The 13,378-nt window shown below is 41.8% G+C and overlaps 1 protein-coding gene and 1 pseudogene across 6 annotated transcripts in view; both read left to right on the top strand.

Annotated features, from left to right (window-relative positions):
* The window catches only part of Prkn (parkin RBR E3 ubiquitin protein ligase), a 1,238,651-nt gene that overhangs the window by 805,697 nt on the left and 419,576 nt on the right, over positions 1–13,378 (top strand). The gene's annotated exons all lie outside the window — the stretch shown is intronic.
* LOC116076808 lies at positions 3,896–4,937 on the top strand (annotated as a pseudogene).

Below are 13,378 nucleotides of genomic sequence, written 5' to 3'. Positions count from 1 at the left end.
GACATTAGGTGAGGGTAAGAATTTGGTTCATTGGCTGTGATAATTTGGAAAAGCATTCATCTCAGAGAGAGTAACTTACAAATCCTCTTCTTCAAACTTGATACAATAATAACAAATGTCAAGCAAAGCATTCAGTTTCACTCTTTGTTGTTCTCTTACAAGCCCCTTCCCAATTTAACTGTCTATGTTTCTTTTGGGTATATAAATACTTTTGAAATATGTAAACTGTTCTGAAAACCGTAGCGTAGTATAAAAACATGAAATAAGCAATACTACTAATAGAAAGACTGAGTTATGAGAAGCAAGATTTCAAGACCCTTTTGTTGTACACAGTAAGACACTGTCAGGAACAAACAAGCTGAAAGTGTATATGGATTGTATACTATTGGACCCATTTTTCCAATTACCGAATTAGAAAGACCATTGGATGACAATCAACAAATTTCTAATTCCTCATATTATTGGATTTCAATCGTTTACCAATATATATTGGTAATATTAATTTCATACTAAGATATTAAGAAAAAGCAATTGTCACTCCCTGTTGTTTTTGTTGTAAGAGGTAGAATTAGGTTTGTATGGATTTGTTGAAAGATTCCCTTCTTGCTTCTTCTAGGGTGTAGTTTTGCTCCTTATGTTGATATTTTCCATCTATTATCCTTTGTAGGGCTGGATTTGTGGAAAGATATTGTGTAAATTTGGTTTTGTCATGGAATATCTTGTTTTCTCCATCTATGGTAATTGAGAGTTTTGCTGGATATAGTTGCCTGGTCTGGCATTTGTGTTCTTGTAGGGTCTGTATGACATCTGCCCAGGATCTTCTAGCTTTCATAGTCTCTGGTGAGAAGTCTGGTACAATTCAGATAGGCCTGCCTTTATATGTTACTTGACCTTTTCCCCTTACTGCTTTTAAAATTCTTGCTTTTTTTAGTGCATTTGGTGTTTATATTATTATGTGACAGGAGGAATTTCTTTTCTGGTCCAGTCTATTTGGAGTTCTATAGGCTTCTTGTATGTTCATGGGCATCTCTTTCTTTAGGTTAGGGAAGTTTTCTTCTATAATTTTGTTGAAGATATTTGCTGGACCATTACCTTGGGAATCTTCACTCTCTTCTACACCTATTATCCTTAGATTTGGTCTTCTCATTACATCCTGGATTTCCTGGATGTTTTGGGTTAGGAGCTTTTTGCTTTTTGCATTTTCTTTGACTGTTGTGCCAATGTTTTCTATGGTGTCTTCTGCCTCTGAGATTCTTTCTTCTATCTCTTGTATTCTGTTGGTGATATTTGCATCTATGACTCCTGATTTCTTTCCTAGGTTTTGTATGGCCAGGGTTGTCTCTCTTTCTGTTTTCTTTATTGTTTACATTTCCATTTTTAGATTCTGGATGGTTTTGCTCATTTCCTTCACCTGTTTGATTGTGTTTTCCTGTAGTTCTTTAAGGGATTTTTGTGTTTCCTCTTGAAGGGCTTCTAGCTGTTTCCTGTGTTCTCTTGTATTTCTTTAAGGGCGCTATTTATGTCTTTCCTAAAGTCTTGTATCATTACCATGAGAAGTGATTTTAGATCTGAATCTTGCTTTTCCGGTGTGATGGTGTGTCCAGGACTTGCTATGGTGGGAGAATTGGGTTCTGATGATTCCAAGTAACCTTGGTTTGTGTCGTTTATTTTCTTACCCTTGCCCCATGCCATCTGGTTATCTCTAGTGCTACCTGCCCTTACTAAATCTGACTGGAGCCTGTCCTTCCTGTGATCCTGGTTGTGTCAGAACTCCTCAGAGTCAAGCTGTCTCTGTGATTCTGTGATTCTGAGATCCTGTGATCCTGGGCTTATTAGATCGCCTGGGAGTGGGACTTCCTCTGTGTGTTATGGGACTGGCTGCACAGCTTGTGCCCAAGGTCTGCTCAGGACACCAAACCAGACAGACCGGAAGGAACCTGAGTCACTGGGCTGGCGGTGTTCTGTGTGCCTGGTCCCGCTGGTCCCAGTTACTCCCAGTGTTGGGACAGATGTTGGTTCCTCCTCGCCTTTGATCCTGGGTGTGTCAGAACCCTTGGGAGTGGAGCTTCCTCTGGATGTTGTGGGACTGGCTGCAGAGCTTGTGCCCAAGGTCTACTCTGACACCAGCCCAGACAGACCGGAAGGCACCCGAGTCACAGGGCTGGTGGAGTTCCTGTGTGCCTGGTCCTGCTGGTCCCAGTTGCTCCCAGCGTTGGGACAGATTGTGGTTCCTCCTCACCTCTGATCCTGGGTGTGTCAGAGCGCCTGGGAGTGGAGCTTCCTCTGGGTGTTTTGGGACTGGCTGTGGAGCTTGCACCCAAGGTCTGCCTGTGCTCAGCCCTTTGCCATGGTGGCACACAGACATAATTCTTTCTTATAAACCCTTGTCCTGAAGGCCTCCTATCTCTTCATTTTTTAAACTGTGGCATGGCCATTGACCAGTCCTACCTGAAAGGTGTCAAGAATGATGTAGTGTATATAGAGGCTGGGACTCACATAAGACTCTAGTTTATCACTTGACAGTCTTTAGAAAGATGTCTTTGGTGTCTTTGTGGCTCAGCTTCTACATGGAAAACTTGGTTATATGCTATACATGGAGGGTTTCAGTGTACGGATAGAGGACAAACTCTGTGTTCAGATGCATGGAGTAAATGGCAGACATGCTATGCTGTATCAAAGGCATGTTTCTTCATCTTAAAATTAAAATAATTCTGAACTCAAGGCTAATTAAAAGCAAACCTTATATAAAGGGGGCCGGGGCACTTCCCACTGGCTAACAACACACATCATGGCGTCCCAGTAAGCACTGCTGCAAATCCCAGCACTCCAGCCTCAGAGCAGAGACTGGGACCTTGTGGTTGACACGTGAGCTCTGACTTTGCACCTCGGACATCTTTCAAGTTTTGTAGTTAAAAAAGTGAAACTCAAATTCTCTTCTTGACTTTGTCTACCTCAACATAGCAACAAACTATGGAACATAATTTCCTTGGAGCTGGATATTATCATATTCTTTATAGCAAGTATACAGTGAGATATGGATGTTGGATTATAGAAATCAGATTGAGACTCATCAACAAATGCTCTTATTTAAACCATTAAGTTTGATTTACTACAAGACTGATTTTTCAAGCTGTCTTTAGTAGAAAAGTCTGTCTGTGGGAAGGCGAGGAGACATCGCTGAGGCTTCTTTTGACTAGCAGCATGCCTAACTGCCTTGACCTTATTGTGAGTATAGCTTCCAAGTCCTTCCTTGAATATTAGGTATCAAGAGTCCCTTAGTTTGTATGATTTTTTTAAAAGAAAATATATCTAACACTCTGCAGGGAAAAAAATTAGACTAGAAGTAGAGAACGTAGAAAACTAATGCTAATAATAAAACTAATTTATTATTCCAAACCATATTTTGTATTTTAAAGGAATCAAGCATTATTTCTCTACAAACTAACAGAGAACATAATTTGTACATACATCTTATTTTTGGAATGTCATCACCAAAGACAGAGACAGCATGGACACTGGGGTATATCTTTGTGTGAGGCTCCCGTACCACTCTCATCTGGGTATGAGTACCACATCTCCAAATGCAAGGTTCAGAGGAGCCCTCTGGGCTGCCACTCCCAGACCCAGTCAGGACCACATCTGCTCTGAATTAGGAAGAAACCTGGTTAAACTGTTTCAATAACCTCAGGTAGCAGTGGCATCTAACAGGGCCTACTTCTCTACTGTGGTAATTCCTAAGCAGATTCCCTGTGTAGCCCCAGATGACATGACAGGCATGCTGTTGTTGCCACTTCCTCTCAGAGTGACGTTCTTTCTTGCTCTGCTGGTCCTTCCAAGGGAAAGGGTAATAGGTTTTTGTTGGGGTTCATTCTTTGAGACCTGCAACAAGATGAATTCATCAATTCATACTTGTCCCCGCTGGAAATAGTACTACTGGAATGTCGTGAATCTGGTCCTGACTCAATCAATAATTAAATGCCTCATTTATTTGGTCAAAGTTCTATTAACGACTTACTGTTATATGCTGATGAAGCAGGGTTTGGCATTGCAGTGATTCGGTTGGTGCTTACTCAAAGTCTCATCTCTCTCTCTCTTTCTGTAAGCAGCCAGGGGTGACCTGTGAAGATAGTTCACTACTCTCTTGACCCAAAAAACCCACAAAGTCATGCAAATCAAGAGGTTCAAATCTTCATGTTCACTTTAAGAACACCCAGGAAACTGCCCAGTCCATCAAGGGTATGCATATCCACAAAGCTACCAAGTATTTGAAGGATGTCACTTTAAAGAAGCAATGTGTGCCATTCTGGCAGTATAATAGTGGTGTCAGTAGGTGTGCCCAGGCCAAACAGTGGGACTGGACACAGGGACAGTGGCTAAAAAAGAGTGCTGAGCTTTGGCTGCACATGCTTAAAAATGCAGAGAGTTATGCTGAACTTAAGGGTTTAGATATAGATTCTCTAGTCATTGAGCACATCCAGGCGAACAAGGCACCTAAGGTGTGCCGAAGATCCTACAGAGCTCATGGCCGGATTAACCCATCCATGAGCTCCCCCTGCCACATTGAGATGATCCTCACTGAGAAGGAACAGATTGTTCCAAAGCCAGAAGAGGAAGTCGCACAGAAGAAAAAGATATCCCAGAGGAAACTGAAGGAACAAAACCTTATGGCACGGGAATAAATTCAGCATAAAATAAATACAGATGAACGAAAGAAAGAAAGAAAGAAAGAAAGGAAGAAAGAAAGAAAGGAAGGAAGGAAGGAAGTAAGGAAGAGAGAGAGAAAAGAAGTTCTCGTCTCTCAGATGAAGAAACCAGAAACCGAGGCTCTCAGGGGCTCACTTAACTCCACAGCCATTCTTTCCTTCCCCACCATTATTCATAAAACGTGTTTCACACCCAGGGACTCTACTGCCTTAGACATGCTGTGGCCCCTGACTGCCAGGCCCCAATCCTATAGCTGCTATTAGACGTTGGTCAGACTCCATGTCAACTACCATACCAAGATGGATAAGTAGAGGCGGTGCGTCTCCAGTCTCTCTTGGATGTGGATCACTGAGTGCTTATCACAGTGGGTACACAGAAGCACTGGTAGTCATTGTCCATAATGTAATTCTAACATATCAAAGATAACATTTTATTAATTTTTTGTTTTTTAGTTTTGCACTGCTTGGGATGGAACCTAAGGCTATGTGCTTGGGTTCCTCAATTTTTGTTATCCCTGACCCCTTTTATACCCACAAAAATTTTTATGTAGTCACAAATATTTATGCACACAAAAAAGTTGCAAAAATCCAACATGAATTGAGAATGAATTATCAAGAATTTTGTTTTAAAGGAATTCTCTAGTATGCAAAAAATTATCTGACCATCTATTTAAAATTGAAATCAAGTACACATAGCAATGGGAGGGATGTGAAGTCTTCATGTGAAGAACTGAGATTTGGCTAAGTATTCGGTGCAGTAAGATAGAGAAGGACACCTTCAGCATTTCTCAGAGTTGATTTTTGTTTGTTTGTTTGTTTTGTTTTGTTTTGTAGCTGTCAGTGCTGAGAATTCCACTTCACATAAATATGTAGTCCCCAAATAGCAGAATTACATATAGGGTCAGTTTCAAAGTTACTGGGAATTTTATCCTAGACCTAAACCAAATTCAGTTAATTGTTTTAAAACAAAACACAAGGCAGCAAATTGGACAACAATTTTTTAAAAATCAAGCATAGTACAGTTCAGAGATTTACTAATATGTGGTTTACATGCTGCAGAATGGTGGTAGGAAATAGACGTCATTGTTATCTGTGATCGCTGTAAGAGCAAAGACTTCTTGTGTGTACAGAAAAATGACTTCACAGCACGTGCTGGACTCAAATCCTGTTGCCCATCGTGTTTGGCTGGCATTGTTGGTATCTCACTGAACAAAATGCCCTTGTCATGTGCTCAGAACTAAGGCTACAGTAAGGTCACAGGTGCAGCATGGGCCAGCAATGCCAGAAACATCTTGAATTTGTCATGAATTTGGTTTTAAATTTATGTTTGTTCATTGTCCAGAAACTTTTTGCCATTACCAAATTTTTGCAACCCACACCTACCCAACATTCAGTTTCATGATGTTATGCCAAGTCATAGCCCACATTTTAAGAAGCTTAGCACTGGATTATAACATTGAGCTAGGACCCCCAACCCCAAACACTGAATTCCAAATGCTCTCTGAAATCAATATAGAAAAGAAATCTGAGTTTGTTCAGATTCCAAATAATTTATTTGGAACAAATAAAATTATTCTAATAAATGCTGTGTTACATAAAGCATTGGGGCCCTGTAATAAAGGGACCAGCGGTTAAAAAGAATTTAGATGATGTACCCTGTAAAATAACTCAAGGCAACTTGGGGCAGTTTTCTTCCTCCTGTTTGAACTCTAATATGCCCTCTCAGGTGGACCATGGTTTGGGTGAAACTTTATGGTCTTATTGACTAACAGTGTAATGAAAGACCCTGGTTTCAGGGGGACAACGAGCTCTCATTGGATGAAATCCCACCACCATCATTAGAATTTACTTATCTCGTACTCCGATTTAGACGATGCTATTTTAGGACCAGGAACTGTTGTTCCAGGTTACTTGCGGCTTCTGTAGCTGTCATCATATCAGCGGGAGTAACTACCTACAAAGTGTGCTTAACTTTGCCTCCACGCTAAGTATAGCACAGCAGGTGTAAATCAACAACTGGCTGATGCAAAGTATACTTCCCAAAGCAAACCTTAAAGCTGCATTTTACCATTCTTCTTTCTGATCTAAACATAAAAATAAATCAAGGTCGAAAAACAGCTGTAAAGCTGGTAATGAGATTTGCAACCAGCTAAGACAGGACCTAAATCATTCAAAATAAAGTCCTATTGTTCACCATCTACTCTGCCAATAATTTAGGAAATACCAGTTTAGGGACAGGGCCCCACCCTGCCATTGGACAAAGAGGATGCTCATGGGCATCTTCCATTTGTCCGAGTGCATACCTGACCCCAGGAAGGAACACAGAATATTGTTCAAGCCTTTCTGAATACAGTCCCAGGTAACAGGGCCATTCTGTTTACCAGTGAGTCTGAAATGATGCTCAAGTAAATAATAAGTATTTCTGAAAATTACCCAATCACACAGGTAAGCACTCCAAGGCGTTTGAGTCTCCAGGGAAGAATAGCATGGGTTTTGCAAAATTGCTTATAATTGTGAATTGTTCATTTCCAAAGGAGCCCAGCATGGTCGTAGGAGGTACATTTGTCAGAGTTTAGCAATGGGGCTGTTTTGTGAGGAGTTTGAATATAGAAGAAAACATTTTCAGTGCTTTCCTGATGGCAGTAAAATATATGTTTAAGAACACTTAGCATAGTATTCTGGAACAAACTACAGAGCTACTTGGATACCTGGGGGATTTAATACCAACTGGCTTGAATTTAAGGAGGCATTTAGCTATTGTTTTAAAAGCCCATTATCTTCATGAGACAATGACCCCAAAGCATGGAGATAGATTTCCAATTTACAGATATTTTTGACTTGTATTACAGAAAGTATTATAATGAGTTTCCTGCTTTTACTTCACATAGACATTCATAATTGTCTGAATTCTTAAAACTTACACAAATACTTTTCTCATATTATGGAAGCAAATGCTTAATTTCATTTTTAAAAGATACTTGCGGTATGTTGAGCTTTGCTATCTTAGGGAAACATAAAATAATACCTGAGTGAAAACAAGGACATATGTAGAGGACCCCAGTCTGTACAGGGGGGTCATCAAACCCTAACATATCCCTTCTTTGCATCCATTGTGTAGGAAACAGTGTCTGCCTGAATCATAGTTGGGGACACAGTTTTGCAGAATAGAAAAGCTAGCCCCTATCAATGACCTGAAAGTTCGTGGAGGGGTTACACACATTCATCAAATAGCAGAGAAAGAAAAGGAAGTAAAGTGAGACAGGGTAAAACAAAAACTGACAGGAAAAAAAAGTCCTGGGCCATCAAGATGGCTCAGTGGGTATAAGAACTTGCTGCCTAGTCTGATGAGTTAGGTTCCACTCACCTGTCAGAAGAACTTACCCTGCAAGTTGTCCTTTGGCTTCAACATATGTGCCCTGGTGTGCGTGTATGCACACACATACACATACATAAGCAAACAAACATGCACACATACATGTACATATTGTACGTATGTATATATGTATGTATGCATGCATATATGTACATATATACATACATACAATAAGTGTAATAAATATTATTTTAAAAAAAACCTCAAAGAGCAAGGCAAACTCAAGGCACAGAATAGCTCAGTATGGCCACAGTACTGTGAAAATAGGGACATGGGCAGGGCCAGCAAGCAAGCATGTGTGCCTTGGCTGACAGTGAGGACCTTGTCTTCCTTTAAGGGCTTTAGAGAAGCCACTCCTCCAAGCTTAGAATAAGAAAGATGCAGAATCCGACTGGCATCTTCGAAGACTGTTCTGAACCCAACCACTGGAGGAGCACTCTGGCTTGCCAAGGCTGGCTGCTGGTGCTCAACCACTGGGAAGAAGCCTGCTGATTTTCAAGTTTCTAACCTGTCTTTGGTGGTTTCCCCACTGGGATTGTAGGACAGAAAGGTGGGTAAGAGGGGGATAGTACTGGCAGTGTGGACATTACTGGCTTCAGCCCGGGGGGCAGGGGAGATGAGCATGGCCACAAACACATGGGGAAAGTAAAGATCCCCTTTTCAGGGATCTTTTTAATAGCTACCATTGATCCATTCCTCGGGGGAGCATTTTGTCTTAGCGTCTGCCAAGTCATCTTCAGATTGTTTCTGGAAAGTGTTCAGAAACTGCATCATAGAACCCTAACAAACAATGAGGAAATTAAGTTGCCCAGAGTTTAATGTGGATAGTAAGCTTTTCATTCTGCTGTGGGTTAAGTGCAGTGAACCAAGGGCTGGCAAAATTTGCCTCTGAGCTCACAGTGCCAGACAAACAAGCAATGGATATGCTATTTCTTCTTCCCACTAACATGGCATCCCGGTTTGCCAAGGCGTGGGAGAAGTTCCTCTCTGCCCTCTGGGCATCAGGTGCAGAACCATCTAGAACTGTAGAAAGATGAGAGGAGGAATCTTACTCAGAGAGGAAGTTTCTTGGGGACAGGGCGGCTCTCACAGCACTGGCCCAACTGGCCAGAGGAGGGTTTGTCTGCAGGTGTGGCCTCACCATGCTGCCTCTCCTCTGCTTCCTAGCCCCTTGGCTATGAGCAGCTTTCTCTTGATCTTTGTAATGGGTTTGGGCATGTGCTCACTCAAGAGTCACAGGAGGAAGCCAGACTGATCTTGCTCAGTCAGGGATACCCATACAACCCTTTGGAAACTCTACTCTCTGCAGATAACACAAAGACTTTCTGTGCTTTGAACTGGACCTGTTTAAAATTAGGATTTCCCCCATTTTGGATGCTAGAATGCTAGGATGCTATTGAACTCTGCAGCAGCTGCAATGTTCTATGGCCCATTTTCAGACGGTGACCTCAGCAATCTCATTCCATTTCCCATTTCATCTCTATGTTTCGTCCCCTTTAATCTTATTCTCTGTGTGCATGTTTGTACAACTATCCCAGATCCTTTCTAGGATGCCACTAGACAGGAGGGATCAATAAAAATTTCAGTTTGAAGACATCAACAGCTTCTCAATTAAGAGCCAATGCAGCCTAGAATATTGCAGCTACTCAACAGGAAGACATCAGTACAGAATGCACTACTAAAAAACAAGTGGGTTCTCCTGAGACATTCATCCTGGCTCCATGCTTGGGATGTAGCTCAGTTGTAGACTGATTGCACAGCATGCACGAGGTTTGGTCCCAAGAGAGAGGTGGAGACACACACATACACACCAAGAAAGAGAGGGAGTATGGAAAAATGAAGTGTTTGTGGCTCTTGGTAAATTGAATGTTGTATACATAGTCTCAAATATAGAAGTTGACCATGTGTGGTTACTTAAATCTAAATCTATATTTGGTCAAATTGTAGAAGTCAAGATTAAATTTTCAGTATTGTAAATCAGGCTGACTTTAACGACTACCATATTAATGCAGCGGTAGAACCTATCACCGCCACCGCCATTCACTGATCTGAAATTCCTTTGCATTACGCTGAGAAATACCTCGCTTGTGGATTAGAAGGCCCAAGGAGAAGCCCTTTGGTTCTTTCTGAGTCACATCTCTAGTGTTTTTGTCCTTGGTAGCTTCTATTCTGTTGCCCCTCAATTTTACAATCACCTCAACATCCCTTTATCCAGGTCCTCCCTCGATAGTCTACTGACGACCATCTTTGCAAAATCCAAAATCTGTCCTCCCGCACCACGGCTCAGCCCATGCTCCCCATGCTTCCATGTCAGCTAAGTTCCCTTCCTCTGGTGACTTCCTGAATCCTTCCCCCTTGTGACCCACTTCATGGATGCTGTCCTGAGGTTTTAAACCTCTTCCTTGCCATGCTCACATGCTGTACCTCCTGAGCCTGCTACCAGCCTGTGCCCCTACAATAGCTTCAGATACCTGAGCCTTCCCTTCCCCACCCTGCTGACCTCCGTATGTTCCCTGTCATAGCCTCCAAGACACCTGCCTCATGATCCAGCCTGGGGTCTTCACCTAGGGTCTGGATATAAATAATTCTAAAACCTCCTATTTCTTTAATCCCAGCACTTGGGAGGTAGAGGCAGGCTGATTACTGAGCTCAAGGCCAGCCTGGAATACAGAGTGAATTCCACAGCTAGGACTGCACAGAGAAACCCTGTGTCTAAAAGAGAGAGAAGAGGAGAGGAGAAGAAAGGAGAGGAGGGGAAGGGAGGGGGAGGGGAGGCGAAGGGAAGAGAAGGGAAGGGAAGGGAAGGGAAGAAGGGAAGGAAGAGATAGGGCTGAGAGCCACCTTCTTATCTTAATGTTTCATTGGATTCCTTGTTTTGCCCAGAGCCAACCTTAGGCACAGTCACTTTAAAGTAAGTGCCTTGGTGGGTACGAATGGTGATACAGAGGTTGGTGCCTCTGACCTCTGGTTATGGTTCCCCATCTTCTAACTCTGTAAATAGAGGCCCTCATTTTACCCTGCAGAGTACTTTCTGAAATATAAATTCAGAATTAAAATTCAGAAAGCAGGGACTGGGGATTAGGCTAATCAGTTGCTTCTGGTCCTACCAAATTAAAACTTTATAGTTTTCTGAAGTCAGTGTGCTCATGAGTTTGACTCTCGGGGCACCCTTGGATATTTTAATATTACCAGCTGTTAGAAATTGATGATTTTAATGTACATGGGGTAAATCTAATGAGTGTCATTTAGCATGTGAATATTTTGAAGCCTTTGACTAACTAAGGCTCTCCGGATCATTTTCCTGTATGGCACAGACTCACATGCATGCATGCCTGCAACCATTGAATAAACTTATATACATGTATGCATCCACTGAATAAACAGCATTGGTGACAAAATGTAAAATAGAGACAGTTTCTGTTTTTCAAATAGCTTTTGGTATTCTCTCTCTTTCTCTCTCTGACTCTCTTTCTCTCTGACTCTCTCTGTCTCTCTCTCTCTCTGACTCTCTCTTTCTCTCTCTCTCTCTCTGACTCTCTCTGACTCTCTCCTTCTCTCTCTCTCTGACCCCTCTCTGTCTCTCTCTTTGTCTCTCTCTCTGACTCTCTCTCTCTGACTCTCTGACTCTCTCTCTTTCTCTCTTTCTCTGACTCTCTATCTGACTCTCTCTGTCTCTCTCTCTCTGACTCTCTCTCCCCCCTCTCTCTCTGACTCTCTGTCTCTCTCTCAGTAAGTAGCATTTACTAGAGACACATGTGGCCACGCTGTTGACATGACAGTACCTTGTATCACTTGCTCATATGAACACTGTCCTGTGCTGAGATGCTGCCTAGGCCATCTCTTTCAACCACACTCTATTCTAAGGAAGTCCATCCCTATGGAGTTAGTGTGGAATAACATAGCTGTGACCTAAGCAACTCCTCCACTGACTCTCTATGCATATGTTCAAAAACTATGGATCATGTGAAAATGTTAAAGTATTTGCTGTCTCAGAGATCTCAACCCCTTCATGTCACTGTGGCATATAGACTGGCACTCACATGCTTTAGGAAACATACGTGTTGGTAGATGATCCTTATGTACACATGCTTAAACTCACTATAGGCTAACACTCACATGCTTTAGGAAACATACGTGTTGGTGGACAGTCTTTTAAGTACACATGCTTCAACTCATTTGCATTTAATTTTATGGACCAAAATACTAAAGCTAAAATCAGAAAGGGAAAAGATCTTTCTCCTCTCCATAGATGCTGTTTTTAGCATCTTCATTACAATAAAAAAACAACAACACTGACACCCAATCACATTGGTGTTGTTTAGTTGGCTTCTGACTACTGAGTGTACTTGTGAGATTGAAGAATCTCAGTTGGCCATTGTGCCTCTATACAGTGTTCCCAATTAAGGTGTGAGTGACACTGACTAAATTCAGAAAAGGGGTATTCATAAGTGGATGATGTAAATAGATAGTACAGCTAGCAGTTGACACTGTGACCATACAAGTCTTTTAACAATAATGAGGTGTGTGGTGAAGGAGTTATTTATAGCCTTAAGAAAGAGTGGAGGCCATTTAATTGGCACACATGATACATGAAAACCCAAGCCCTGGGTGATGCTTTAGTGCATAGAGTCTAAATCTGGGGAAGCCTAAAAGACACTTTTAAAGCAGTTATTTTGTCTGGACTATGTGACCACTAGATGTACAATGCTTGATACAAATAAGGTTGTATTTGTCAAACAATGGAAAACACTATGTCTGAAGTATATGAGAAACTGAAACTTCACCCAAGTCCATGTTGGTAGCACAGAAGGAGCAGTGAACACAGTCATGACTGGTAAAGAGCAATGAAAAATCTGTGCTCTGTGATCTTCATGGGAATGGCTCACATCTTAGTAAATACAGAAGATACAAAGAATCAAAACAAGACTTAACTGTTGCATTAGTCTCTCCTTTCTGATGGCATTTCAGTGCTTACAGAGTCTCCGAAAGGCACTCTTACATTCTTGGTAAGCAGCCAATCTTTCTAAGCAAGCCTTTAGTGGTGGCACTTAAGAAGAACACTCAAGGTTCCATGCAGGGAAGAGTGTGTGGTGGCACACTAGTGACAGCCCCAGAGCAAAGACACAGACCTACCAGTAGCACAGGCTTTGAAATTGTTACGATTTTAAAGGATTTGGGTATCGTCTTAAACAAGAGCCCCTTCAAACACTTGTACCTTTATTTGGACCTTGGCTATTCATTAGACCTAGAGTTTGTTTAGGATTAAGTTATAGGAAGGAATGAAAGGATCAACAGAGGGAGA

Source organism: Mastomys coucha, unplaced genomic scaffold (genome assembly GCF_008632895.1).
Source record: "Mastomys coucha isolate ucsf_1 unplaced genomic scaffold, UCSF_Mcou_1 pScaffold5, whole genome shotgun sequence".
NCBI classification, from domain to species: domain Eukaryota; kingdom Metazoa; phylum Chordata; class Mammalia; order Rodentia; family Muridae; genus Mastomys; species Mastomys coucha.
The sequence above is the reverse complement of the archived record's forward strand: the minus strand, read 5'-3'. Positions and strand labels throughout refer to the sequence as shown.